Source organism: Delphinapterus leucas, chromosome 17 (genome assembly GCF_059928025.1).
Source record: "Delphinapterus leucas isolate spDelLeu-1000000601 "Yukka" chromosome 17, BTC_Dleu_Yukka2, whole genome shotgun sequence".
NCBI lineage: Eukaryota > Metazoa > Chordata > Mammalia > Artiodactyla > Monodontidae > Delphinapterus > Delphinapterus leucas.
In genome coordinates, this window is record NC_143145.1 from 62,986,021 (window position 1) to 62,998,808 (window position 12,788).

Consider the following 12,788-nt stretch of genomic DNA (forward strand, 5'->3'; position numbering starts at 1 on the left):
TCGTGTTATTGGATTAAAATGTATATATACATAGGAATGAAAGTTGACATCCTACCCATTGGTTTAATTCTTACTCTCAAAGTGCAGACATGTATATATATGTGCACCTCAGAAATAAGTGATATTCAGTAAGAGCCAAGCAAGTTATCCTTAAAAGGGACTTTCCCCTGCAGGCAGGAATTTAATCAAGGACAGTTCATCGTGAATTCCCTATCCTAAAATTTCAGTGAGGTTACCAGTTAAAGGAATCTCAAGTTTAAATGACCTGAAAGGCCATTTACTCATCCATGCTCACTTATCCATTATCTTTTCCTTGATTCATTAGCTTTAAGATTGGTTTATGCATGTATCTCTTTAAGTGTTTTTTTGTTTGTTTATTTTTTTTTAGGATGGGACCAAGTCCTTTTCATTTTTGTAACCAACGTAACACATACTTATGAATACGGGACCTGGTAAATGTTTGCTAAATACATTTTTAAAGTCAAATACCTTTTTTCTTTTTTTTTTTTTTTTACTATTTTAAAAACTTTAACCCTTTTATGTCACTTAGACAATAGAGATTTGTAGAACCTGTTAAGCCGATGGAGAGCTATGGTATAGTGAAAGATCCACCTTATAGCCACAGGGTGGCAATAGTTGAGCAAAGAATTGGTTTTCTGCTTTATGAATATTACTGTTTCTTAACAGTAGAGGGGGGCATATTACTTTTCAGCACATTGATAAAATGGTTTGCAAGAGTTTTTGAGGCTACACAGAATGTTTTATTTTTTTAAGATGGAGAATAACATTTTATTTTAGCTTATTTATATAGAATACTGATGTTATACTTTATAGTTTCATTTTAGCAATATATTAGTTTATGTAAATATTTTTAAATGTTATTTTTTACTTTTTCATGAATATTTCTTATCGGCACTTTTTATTTCAAAATGCTGGAATATTCCAGAAGATAGAATATTTAAATCAGCTGTTTTGTCCTTTCAGAATACTGGGAAAATCCAAAAAATAGCTTACTTGAAGGATTTGTTTCAATTCTCTTATTTTTAGTATAAGTTTTAAGTCTTCTAAATTCATAAAATAGCAGTATTATACAGCTTTATTTAACCCTTTGTTTTCTCACTAGTTTTATATTGACAACTTCAAAATTACACAAATGTTTTAAAAACTAATATGTAAAGGAATGATGAAAAATATTTCTGGTTTTAACCATGGTGCTCCCTGGTTTTTACATTAGAGAATTTTAGGAGAGTTATCTCCAACTAATAAATAAAACCTTCTGAAATGTCTAGTTTCACAGTAGAGTCTAACATTTTCAAAGCAGGTTTAGAGGAAATGACCAGTTAATATAAAAACAATGAAAGAGTGTATTGAGGTAGATATAAATCTCTAGGAAAAATAGGGTTTTTAATCAACAGCTATAATATACCTATAAATAATACTATGCATTTCCTACAAAGAAAAGATGAATATATTCTGTATGTATTTTGTTTTGTGGGTGGTCATATGCTCTGATCATACGCAATCAGACTCTTAGGACTTCTCAAGTCAGCATTAGCTTTCACTAGTTGAATATCTTTCTTAACTCTTATTTTTGCTCAGGCATCTCACTCCCTTCTTTTAAAGTGTTTGGATTTTGCTTTGTTTTTTCTTTTAAAGGTTATATTAAGATTTTCTCTTTTGATTAATTTTTCTAATGTGATTACAACTCTTAAGTTTGTTTTTATCTATAGGTATTAAATAACATAGGAAATAAAGGAAACTATCACATTTGAATGGAGCCTGGTTTGTAGGGATTTGGGCCTGCACCTGGTAAAATGCCTAGTTGGTCGGTAGTCTGGGACATGTGAGATACCTCCCCTACCCCTAAGACAGAAGCAATCCCTGCTGTCATGGCAGCTTTGTTCTTGAACCCACTGGGGAGGTGAGCAGGAGTGGCTGGGGAAAGAGGTTGACTGACCTCCACATGACTAGTTATCTTATCCCTTGATTATTAAGATTCTTTTCTGCAGAAGAAATGATTCACATTTATTTTCTCACTCTGTCCGTTCTATCTTCCTATCTCTTTCCCAGACCTTCTTGTTATCTATTTCCCAGTCATGTTCCTGCTAAATCCCTGACCATCCAGCAAAATCATTAGTCACTTCACACGAATCAATATAGATCCCACCTTAGGCCATCTCTCTTTCCAGGCAAAATGATCATTCAAGTATATGCTCAAAGTCCTTTACTGCTGTCATTCAAAGGTACTCTAGCTCTGCACTACACTTCACCTAGGGAGGTCTGTCAGAATCTCATTCTACGTGTATATACTGCCACTGCCACATCTGCTGGGTTGTAAAACTCAAGTAGTAGAAGAGCTTACCTGATAGCCTAGACCTTTTACAGAGCCTTGTATTGTTCTGGGCACCACTCAAAACTGGCAACTTTTGGGGTTACTTGGTAAAAGAGTTGAAGAAGCATGTCCAAATGAGGTATTTGTTGCCTACAAAATTCAAAGAGACCCACTAGGCATTGAGCTTCTTTCTTAGTGGTAAGAAAGGGTAAGTTGACGTAGCCCAGACCATTGGCTCCCTAGGAATTTCACTAAGGCCCAGTATTTTTGTGGGATTTATTTCCCACCCACTGGCATATATGTGTCTTACCATGTGTCAGGAGGAGTTGCAGCTTTCTGCTTCCAGGTCTAATCAGCATATGAAATGGAGCAGCATGCTGTCCAGTGGAATGGAGTGGCAATCAAAGTCTTTGTAGACTAGATTATGGCATAGAGCTAGAGAATTAATGTAACCTGGAGGTATATAGTCTTTACTAGCAGGTCTAGAAAAAGAAAGCATTTGTTAGATAATTATTGCATACCAGGTGCTGGAGGATATTTGATTTGCTCCAGCCATGAAATGACATCTGGAATAGCTGAAATCGGAGTTACCACTTGATTAAGTTTATGATAATAAATTGTCATTTTCTAAGACCTGTCTGTTTTCTGCAGGGCCTCATAGGCAAGTTGAATGGGCATGTGGTGGGAATCACCACCGTGCATCTTCCAGGTCCTTGATAGTGGCACTAATTGCTGCAATACCTCTAGGAATGTGGTATTGCCTTTGATTTACTTGTTTGGTAGGTAGGGGAAGTTCTACTACCTACCAAACAAATTCATCTTTTACTTGGCCTTCTGTACCTTAATAGCCTTCACTCCACAGATCAAGGAACCAGTGTAGGGATCCTGTCGGTTGCTGAGTATACCTATTCCAGTTGTGCATTCTGGAACTAGGGAGAGAACTATAGAGCAGGTTCATGGGATAGAGCTGAGTTAAAACTCCATTTATCACGTGATCTCCGTAAGCCCCTGTTCTGACTGGCATTGAGTTGGTTCTTGAAGAGTTAGCATCAGTTCAGATAATCCCCGAAAGGTCTGATGATTTTTCCTTCCTCAGTGAACATTCTGGTAAATAGCCACAGCTCCTTTTGGGAAAGCTAGAAGGAAGATGGGTGATATAAATGTTTGCTTTTGTAGCGGGATCTTTCCTCAAGGGGACACAAGCTCCTCTTCATTCAGAAGGCTTGGTGTCTGAGAATTGCTTCAACTTTGGGATTTGGTTGAGGGGCCTTGATATTCATATGTGGTATTCAAGTCAGACTTCTGTTCTCTAGAACTAGAGTTTTCCCATCTATTTTATTTCTAAGGACACCATAACCAACCAGCCAACACCAAAGAGCTCTACGGGTCAGATTAGTTGGATTGCTGTTAGGCTCTGCTGCATCATTATAACGGTGCCCACCATGTTGTTGGCTAGTAAGTGCTGGCTTGACTCCTGCCACATTATCTACATGGAATTCAGGGAGCTCTTGTTGGCAGCAGCTCTCACTGTCAGTCCTGGACTACAGAGAATCACTGCCACACAGCTTTCAGGAATGTTGGTGCTCCCTTCACACAGGTACTTCTCTTAGCCTTGGTGAAATGAGTATCTTATAGATCCTCTTGGGGGCCATAGTAAGGAGTGGTGAACAGATCATAAACAGTAAATTCACTCCAGCATTCCATTCACTTCAAGCTTTTGGATACCTTTCTTTGTGGTATACTGAGGAAGTTCTGGTACTTCAGCTTCATCTAGTATAGCCTATCACTCTCAGCCATTTAAGCTAATGTATTGTATCTGAATCTCTGCTTAGTGAGCCTATATTGGTAAATTTGGCTCAAGGCAACACTGTCTTCCTCTCACCCTGATCCAGTATCCTTAGGATCCATTCCCACATATATCCTCAATTTCTGTGGATATAAATTAGCAAGATCATGCTGGTTATCCAGTCTCCTCTTGTAACTATATTTCTCCCTATCCGGCATAATTATTCTCCTGCTACTATGATATACCTCTATTATAAAGGTTTCTAAACTTTTTTGATAATGCCCCTTCATTAAGAAATTTTTGAACACATCTTCCAATATTTATTTATTTCATTTATTTATTTTTGGCTTTGTTGGGTCTTCGTTGTGTGCAGGCTTAGTCTAGTTGCAGCGAGCAGGGGCTTCTCTTCGTTGCAGTACGCGGGCTTCTCCTTGCGGTGGCTTCTCTTGTTGTGGAGCACAGGCTCTAGGCACGTGGGCTTCAGTAGTTGTGGCATGCGGGCTTCAGTAGTTATGGCTCGCGGGCTCTAGAGCGCAGGCTCAGTAGCTGTGGCGCACGGGCTTAGTTGCTCCACGGCATGTGGGATCTTCCTGGACCAGGGCTGGAACCCGTGTCCCCTGCATTGGCAGGTGGATTCTTAACCACTGTGCCACCAGGGAAGCCCCAATATTTACTTTAAAAAGATTTATGTACTACAGTACTATTTATTATACACATTTTAAAGCATTCACAAAAAACAACAGTTTAAAGGGTGAAGTAAAAAACCATCACTAGAAGTTCCAGAAGTTTCTTCTTTGTTCTCTGGGTTATCATGGAGATAACTGTTCTTTCACATTTACTTGCCTTCTTTCCTTCAGCCTGCTCTCTAGGTTTGTATTCCTTGGTCCCAAGTCTCCTAAATCTTTCTGTGCACAGTCTCCCTTTAAGCTTCTCACAAGTGTTTCTTGCTCTCTTCCTCGATTTCTCTTGATAACACTACTTCTCAGATGGGTCTGAGAAGAAAAGGAGTCATTTTGGTTCTTGCTTCTCTACCATTTCAGACCACTGTTGTGTTAGAAATATTTAAGGAAAGATTCCTTGATAGAAATCTTCTCAATTCTTTGAGGTTTTTTCTTCAGCATTTGACTCACAGCTTTTCTCTTTTCCCCTTCTTACTTGCCATCTTCATGGACTTCAGCATGTACATCGATGACTTTACTAACACTTGGGCAACAGAGATGCACATCGTATTCTAAGTATCATATTCTTAGACCTTCATTTCTACTTTCTTTTAATTGCAGATATACCATAATTTATATGTATACAAATTCATTATCACTTGGAACGCTATCTTCAAGTTCTCAAACTCCTGAGTCCTCTTGGACCACAGTTTTACCCTCTTCACCTTCTCCATTTCCTGAATCCCACCTTTGTCTACCAGTCTATCAACTTTTTTTCTGGGTCTACCTTTCTTCTTACTCAGTCTAGAACTACTTGGCAGCCGTTCTATCTTAGGATCTCACTCCCTTAATCTTTTTTCTTGCCTTCCATCCTAGATCTCCCTAAATGCAACGGACATTGCTCCTATACCTGGCCTGCCGTGTGCTCCTGGGTCTGCTGAGTGCAGGGTTTTTCAGTCTTGGCACTGGTGACACTTCGGACCAGATAATTCTTTGCTGTGGGGGCTGCCCTGTACATTGTAGGGTGTTTAACAGCATCCCCGGCCCCTACCCCGTGCATTCCAGTAACATCCCCAGTCATGGGAATCAAACATGTCTTCAGGCATTGACAAATGTCCCCGGGGAAGAAGGGGGATTTGGGGGGTGGGGAGAGGGAGGGCAGGCAAAATTGTTCTGTTTGAAAACTACTAGGGTTATCCATAAAACTTGATGGTGACTGGGTCTATAAGAAATTGATTAATTTTTTGTTTAAAGCTACATTTTAGGAGGTGTTTGCCCTGTCAGAGGCACAGTTTGAGAGCTTTACGTATAGTCATGTGTTTATTTAATCCTCACAACAACCCTGTAAAATAGGTATAATTATTAACCCCATTTTATAGGTGAGTAAACAGCAGCACAGAGAGTCTAAGTGCATTGCCCCAACCACAGAGCTGGTAAGTGGTACCGCCAGGACGTGAACCATGTGGTTTGACTTCAGAGCCTTCAGGAGCCCGCCCTCCTACTCCAGGCCTTGCTAATTGCTGGTACCTTGCCAAAGACCTGTCATTTCGATTCTTTTCTTTCCTGATGGGCTAAGTTACCTATTGCTGCATAACCAACCCTCCTAACTTATTTCTCTAGACAATTTATTCAATTATTATTATGTTTTTTAGAGAAGAGAAAAAAAGTTTATTGTATTTATTTTGCCAGGGCAATAAATGCCTTATTATTAGGTATTGTGCACTTGGCCTTTCTGCCAGGTGTTCCGTGCTTGACAGAAAATTGCCTTCCCTGCCTGTATTCTTTTAATTACTCCCTTTGTTTTCAGCCTCTCTTCTCATTCCAGCTTTCTATAATTCCTGGCCTGATGGAGTCCAGCACCTTTATGGGATTCTTCAGAATAGATTGACTTATTTTCATACTGCATGTGTTTTTAGCTGCAGTTTCCTTCATTCTGCTTCACTAGTTACCACCCTTCTACATGTTTTCAGTCCACTAAATAGTTGTTGAAATCTCATATACTTTTTGTCTCCATTTTCTTCTCTTTAATACTGAGGGTTTGTAATTTTTTCGTTCATTTTACCATCTGAATGGAATTTCAGGAGGGGAAAAGAGAAATTTAGGTACTCATTCTGCCATCTTGAACCACTAATCCATTAATTTTACTAAAAGAGCATTGTTACAAGCATAACATTTACTGGTTAGGGTTGAGGAAACTGAAGTTGTTGCAGCATAGTTAATAGAAGGGAGTCTTTTTTTTTGTAATACATAAACATTTCATTCTGATATCTTTTTTTAAACATCTTTATTGGAGTATAATTGCTTTATGATGGTGTGTTAGTTTCTGCTTTATAACGAAGTGAATCAGCTATACATACACATATATCTCCATATCTCCTCCCTCTTGCATCTCCCTCCCACCCTCCCTATCCCACCCTTCTAGGTGGTCACAAAGCACCAAGCTGATCTCCCTGTGCTATGTGGCTGCTTCCCACTAGCTATCTATTTTACATTTGGTAGTGTATATATGTCCATGCCACTCTCTTACTTCATTCCCGCTTATCTTTCCCCCTCCCCATGTCCTCAAGTTCATTCTCTACGTCTGCGTCTTTATTCCTGTCCTGCCCCTAGGTTCTTCAGAACCTGTTTTTTTTTTAGATTCCATATGTATATATTAGCATATGGTATTTGTTTTTCTCTTTCTGACTTACTTCACTCTGTATGACAGACTCTAGGTCCATCCACCTCACTACAAATAACTCGATTTCGTTTCTTTTTATGGCTGAGTAATATTCCATTGTATATATGTGCCACATCTTCTTTATCCATTCATCTGTCGATGGACACTTAGGTTGCTTCCATGTCCTGGCTATTGTAAATAGAGCTGCAGTGAACATTGTGGTATATGACTCTTTTTGAATTATGGTTTTCTCAGGGTATATGCCCAGTAGTGGGATTGCTGGATCATATGGTAATTCTATTTTTAGTTTTTTAAGGAACCTCCATACTGTTCTCCATAGTGACTGTATCAATTTACATTCCCACCAACAGAGCAAGAGGATTCCCTTTTCTCCACACCCTCTCCAGCATTTATTGTTTGTAGATTTTTTGATAATGGCCATTCTGACTGGTGTGAGGTGATACCTCATTGTAGTTTTTTTATATATAAATTTATTTTATTTTTATTTATTTTTGCATGCGTTGGGTCTTTGTTGCTGTGGGTGGGCTTCCTCTAGCTGCGGAGAGCCGGGGCTACTCTTTGTTGTGGTGCGTGGTCTTCTCATTGCGGTGGCTTCTCTTGCTGCGGAGCACAGGCTCAGTAGTTGCGGTGCACGGGTTTAGTTGATCCGCGGTATGTGGGATCTTCCTGGACCAGGGCTCAAATCAGTGTCTCCTGCATTGGCAGGCAGCTTCTTAACCACTGTGCCACCAGGGAAAGCCCCTCATTGTAGTTTTGATTTGCATTTCTCTAATGATTAGTGATGTTGAGCATCCTTTCATGTGTTTGTTGGCAATCTGTATATAGAAGGGAGTCACTTTTAAGTTACTTGTCAGAGAAGACACATGATGAAATGTTTTTCTTGCGAACTAATATGAAGTAAAGTACATAGAGCATTTCATTATTTTTGTTATTGTTTATGTTTAAAAAGGGACTGGGTAGGATTTGTCTTCCCTTTTCAATAGTTTGTTACTTTAAAAAAACATTTTTATATTTTAGAATATTTAGGAATTCCTACTACTCAACTTGGTAGGTATACAGTCTTTTCATTTACAAATGAGAAGGCAGACCTAGAGAGGTTAGAAGACTTATTACTCAAGATTTTTTAGTTATTTAGTCGCTGAGTTGACCATAGAACCCAGATTTCCTAAATATTTCTGTTATTCTACTGTACTGTGTCCTTACTTTTAAGTTTTAAAATAATGTTTCTCTCTACTTTCCACCTTTTGAGGCAGTTGTATTTAAATCGCTGTTCAGCCTATCATGTGGCTGTGAGAAGCAGGTATGGTGATCGTCTGTGAAATGAGGTGGCTGGACTCGCTGATACCTTGTGTTTCCTTTAGTGCTAGTAGCCTCTGATTCCAAGCTATGTATTAAATGTCTTCATATGCATTATGTTTTTTTTAAGTTTATTTCTTTTTTTAAATTAATTAATTAATTAACTTATTTTCGGCTGTGTTGGGTCTTCGTTGCTGTGTGTGTGGGCTTTCTCTAGTTGCGGCCAGCGGGGGCTACTCTTCGTTGTGGTGCACGGGCTTCTCATTGCAGTGGCTTCTCTTGTTGTGGAGCTCGGGCTCTAGGCGCGCGGTCTTCAGTAGTTGTGGCTCATGGGCTCTAGAGCGCAGGCTCAGTAGTTGTGGCACATGGGCTTAGCTGCTCCATGGCATGTGGGATCTTCCCGGACCAGGGCTTGGACTTGTGTCCCCTGCATTGGCAGGTGGATTCTTAACCACTGTGCCACCAAGGAAGTCCCTGCATGATAGTTTTATACATACATACATATGTACATAGGCTTTATATATTAAAAAATTTTAAGTACTACATATTCTTTGTGTTCTAGATTTTCTAATATAAATAATATAAAGAGGGCTTCTCTGGTGGCACAGTGGTTGAGAGTCTGCCTGCCGATGCAGGGGACATGGGTTCATGCCCCGATCTGGAAAGATCCCACATGCCGCGGAGCTTCTAGGCCCGTGAGCCATGGCCGCTGAGCCTGTGCGTCCAGAGCCTGTGCTCCGCAACGGGAGAGGCCACAACAGTGAGAGGCCCGTGTACTGCAAAAAAAAAAAAATAATAAATAATAATAATAATATAAAGAAAAAAGTTCTATATGTAAATTTTTACAGTTAGCATTTGATATATTTCTTTTGAGGAATTTGTATCTATATAATATTACTGTAAACATATTTGTAAATTTATGTAAGTATGTATATGAATATGTGCACCATGGGAGTTCCCTGGTGGTCTAGTGGTTAGGATTTGGTGCTTTCACTGCTGTGGCCTGGGTTCAATACCTGGTTGGGGAACTGAGATCCCACAAATCGTGTGGTGTGGCAAAAAAAAAAAAAAAAAAAAGTGCAGTATTATTTTTAACTACCTACCAGATAGACAGTGTCACCCTAAAATTTTATGGGTATAAGAAACCTAATAAGTGTGAAACTAACTTACTCTCTTACTTCTGCTGCACTGCTCTCCCACCTCGTCAGTGGCTCCCCTTTTCCCTTGCTTTCTACAGCCAATTGGGTATCAAGTCTTTGCTGTACTGTTTGGTAAATAGCTCTGTATCCCTTCTTCCCTATGGCCACTGCTTCAGTGTAGGCCCTTTATCATCTCTGCCCTAGTTACTGGAGGAGCTTCTCAACAGTTTGCCCCCTTTCCATTCCCCCCCCCCCCCGCTTCCTCTGGTCCATTTTGCATACTGCTGCCAAAGTTTTTTTTTAAAACAAAGAACAAGTACTGTCACCCCATTAATGAGAAACTTCTTTTGATTTCCCACTGCTTATAGGATAATGTCTAACCCACTTAGCCTTTGGTATAGGACTCTTTACAACCTGAATGAGGGTAGCAATTGTTTTCAGCAATTTTTGGACCCTAATGTCTTCTCACGTTCATTTAACTGTTTCATATATTTTCATATCAAGGCTAGAACGGAGTCTGGGGTACATGACAGGCACTCGGTATTCAACACATATTTGATGAACGAATGAATGAAAGTGGAACTATTCCCTATATCTGTAATTCATTTACCTTCCCCTGTTCTATCTGGGCAGTGCTATTCAACTTTCAGGCTTCAAAGTGAAAAAACAGTACACCAGAGTAACAGGAATACTTTGGAAATCTGAGATTTATGACCAATTCTTAAAGGAAGCAGTCCACCCTAAGGCACCTGCTTTACCTATGACAACTTTATGAATGAACTTTGTAGCAACATTGTCCATAAGCAGGATTAGACACTGAGATCTATGATACACCCAGAAGGTGACAGTGTGCCTGGAGTCTTTGCCGTCTGCAACAGCATGAGAGGAGCCTACAGTGTTGGTTGTCATCATGGATTGTGCTACATTTATTAGTTTTAGAAGCCATTTGACAAGTAAATGAGGAATTCAGAGATGATTCTAGACCATGTTTTTTGAAGGAGGGCTTTGTCTAATTATTTGTTATAGTTTCCAAAAAGTATAGCAAGCATACAATTTAAAAGCAAATTCAGGTATTGATCAAGGTGTCTTATACTTGTGGTAAAATCATTTCACCAACTGAAAACACATTGACTTCCATTGTAAAATATAACAAAGTGAAGGCAAAAATAATGGAACAAAAAGCAATAGCATTCTGTTTTACTTGATTTTAAAATCTCCTTTAAAATAATTATTCATAATTTTATAAAGTTTATAATGTAAATATTTCACAACACATTTACTAAAAATCTCAAGAGATCATATTAAATAGTCAAGAACACTCTATTTTCTAAAACCTAGAGGGAAATACCATTTACTATCATACTAACCTCAGCCCTTCACAGTTGTAAAGGAGATTGTTGTTTTAGGAGGAGGCCCTAGTGATGGCTGAATTATCTTCAGTAAGTATTCAAGTATTAGATCTACTATTGTATCTTCCTCTCATCTGCTGTTTTAATGACACCATGGCTTTAATTGAAAGTCTACCTGCCCCCCGTCCCCCCCAAAAAAAAACAGATGAAGAAGAAGAAGAATAGATATCAACCACAGAAGCGGAGTAATGGGAAAGCAGGTTATAGGGAAAAATGAGAAGGACCTTCCCAGGTTGTAAGCAGAATGAGACCCCCAAGCTGATAACCTGTCTGGTCTTGCCTGGAACAGTGCTCTTCCCAGCTGCTCTGGATGGTATAGTGGTTCCCAGCAGAGGGTTATAGTAGCTGCACTTGTCTCTGACAGCATACTTCGTATTACTCTCTTTGCATCAAGAGGACAATTCATAGCTGTTTCTGTGTTGAGCCTATAAGATGTGTTTCACGCTTGGCTGTCTGCAAAAGAACTATTTTCAAGGTGCTTGTTTAAGGAATTAAATATTATACTGTGTAGAATCATAAAACTAGTATTATGGCTCAAAGTGTAATATTCCTGGCTACCTTTTCAGCTTTATTTGGCGTCTAGGTCTACTGACTTGTCTTTGGTTTAGATCAACCCTTATGTGCTAAGGATTCCTTCCCATTGGGTTTCAACCCACTGAAACAAATCTATCACCATATCCTCCCTCCAGCATCTAAGGGACTTGGTATCTGTCAGATGATTTGACTTTCTTTTTCTTGAAGCAGAGGTCATAAACTTTTGGTTCATAGGTCAAAATGTGCTCTGATTTATAAAGTGAAAGACTTTTTTTCAATGTATAAACACTTAAAATTGGAAATTTTACATTAATATATGGATTTCTGGCTTTTCTTGGAAGATCAAAAGATGTGGCAACACTGGACTTGAACTGCAACTGCAGCTAGAGCTGAGTAGTGGCTATGTTTTTAGTTTGGCATGTATTCTTCTGCTTAGTAAGCTCCTGGCTGGGCATTTGATTATTTTCTAATCCTTGGAGTATCCCATGCATTAACATTGTCATAAGTATGGTTTTGTAGTTTTTAAAGTAAGTGTATTATCAAACTCTTAGTAATTCTCCCTTAAATAACAAATGTAAAATTCATTCCAGATACAGGATATACATAGGCAGATCAGATTGTTAATATTCTTCTGTGATGAGCTCTCACAAACAGAAACTCAGCTTCCCTTAGTTTGAACTGAAGTGCGCACACACCACACCACACACAAATTAAAGATGAGTAGAAGGCACAAATCTGTATTCGTGGATTTCTGAAAAAGCATGTGTTTGGAAAAAATTTTGGTAAGTTAAAAAAGTAATCAGCTTGCATTATATGTTCAGCCCTACCTCAAGTAAATTCAGTACGTCAGATGACTCCTAGAAAGTGAGTAGCACAAAACAATTAAAGCTGTCTTTGCTTTAAAATTTTACTTTAGGAAAAAGAAGAAAATTATAATGTTAAAATACAACATT

At 38.9% G+C, this 12,788-nt stretch overlaps 1 protein-coding gene across 3 annotated transcripts in view; it reads left to right on the forward strand.

The window, feature by feature from the left end:
* MRPS28 (mitochondrial ribosomal protein S28) overlaps positions 1-12,788 on the forward strand; it is a 103,275-nt gene that overhangs the window by 5,599 nt on the left and 84,888 nt on the right. The window lies entirely within an intron of this gene.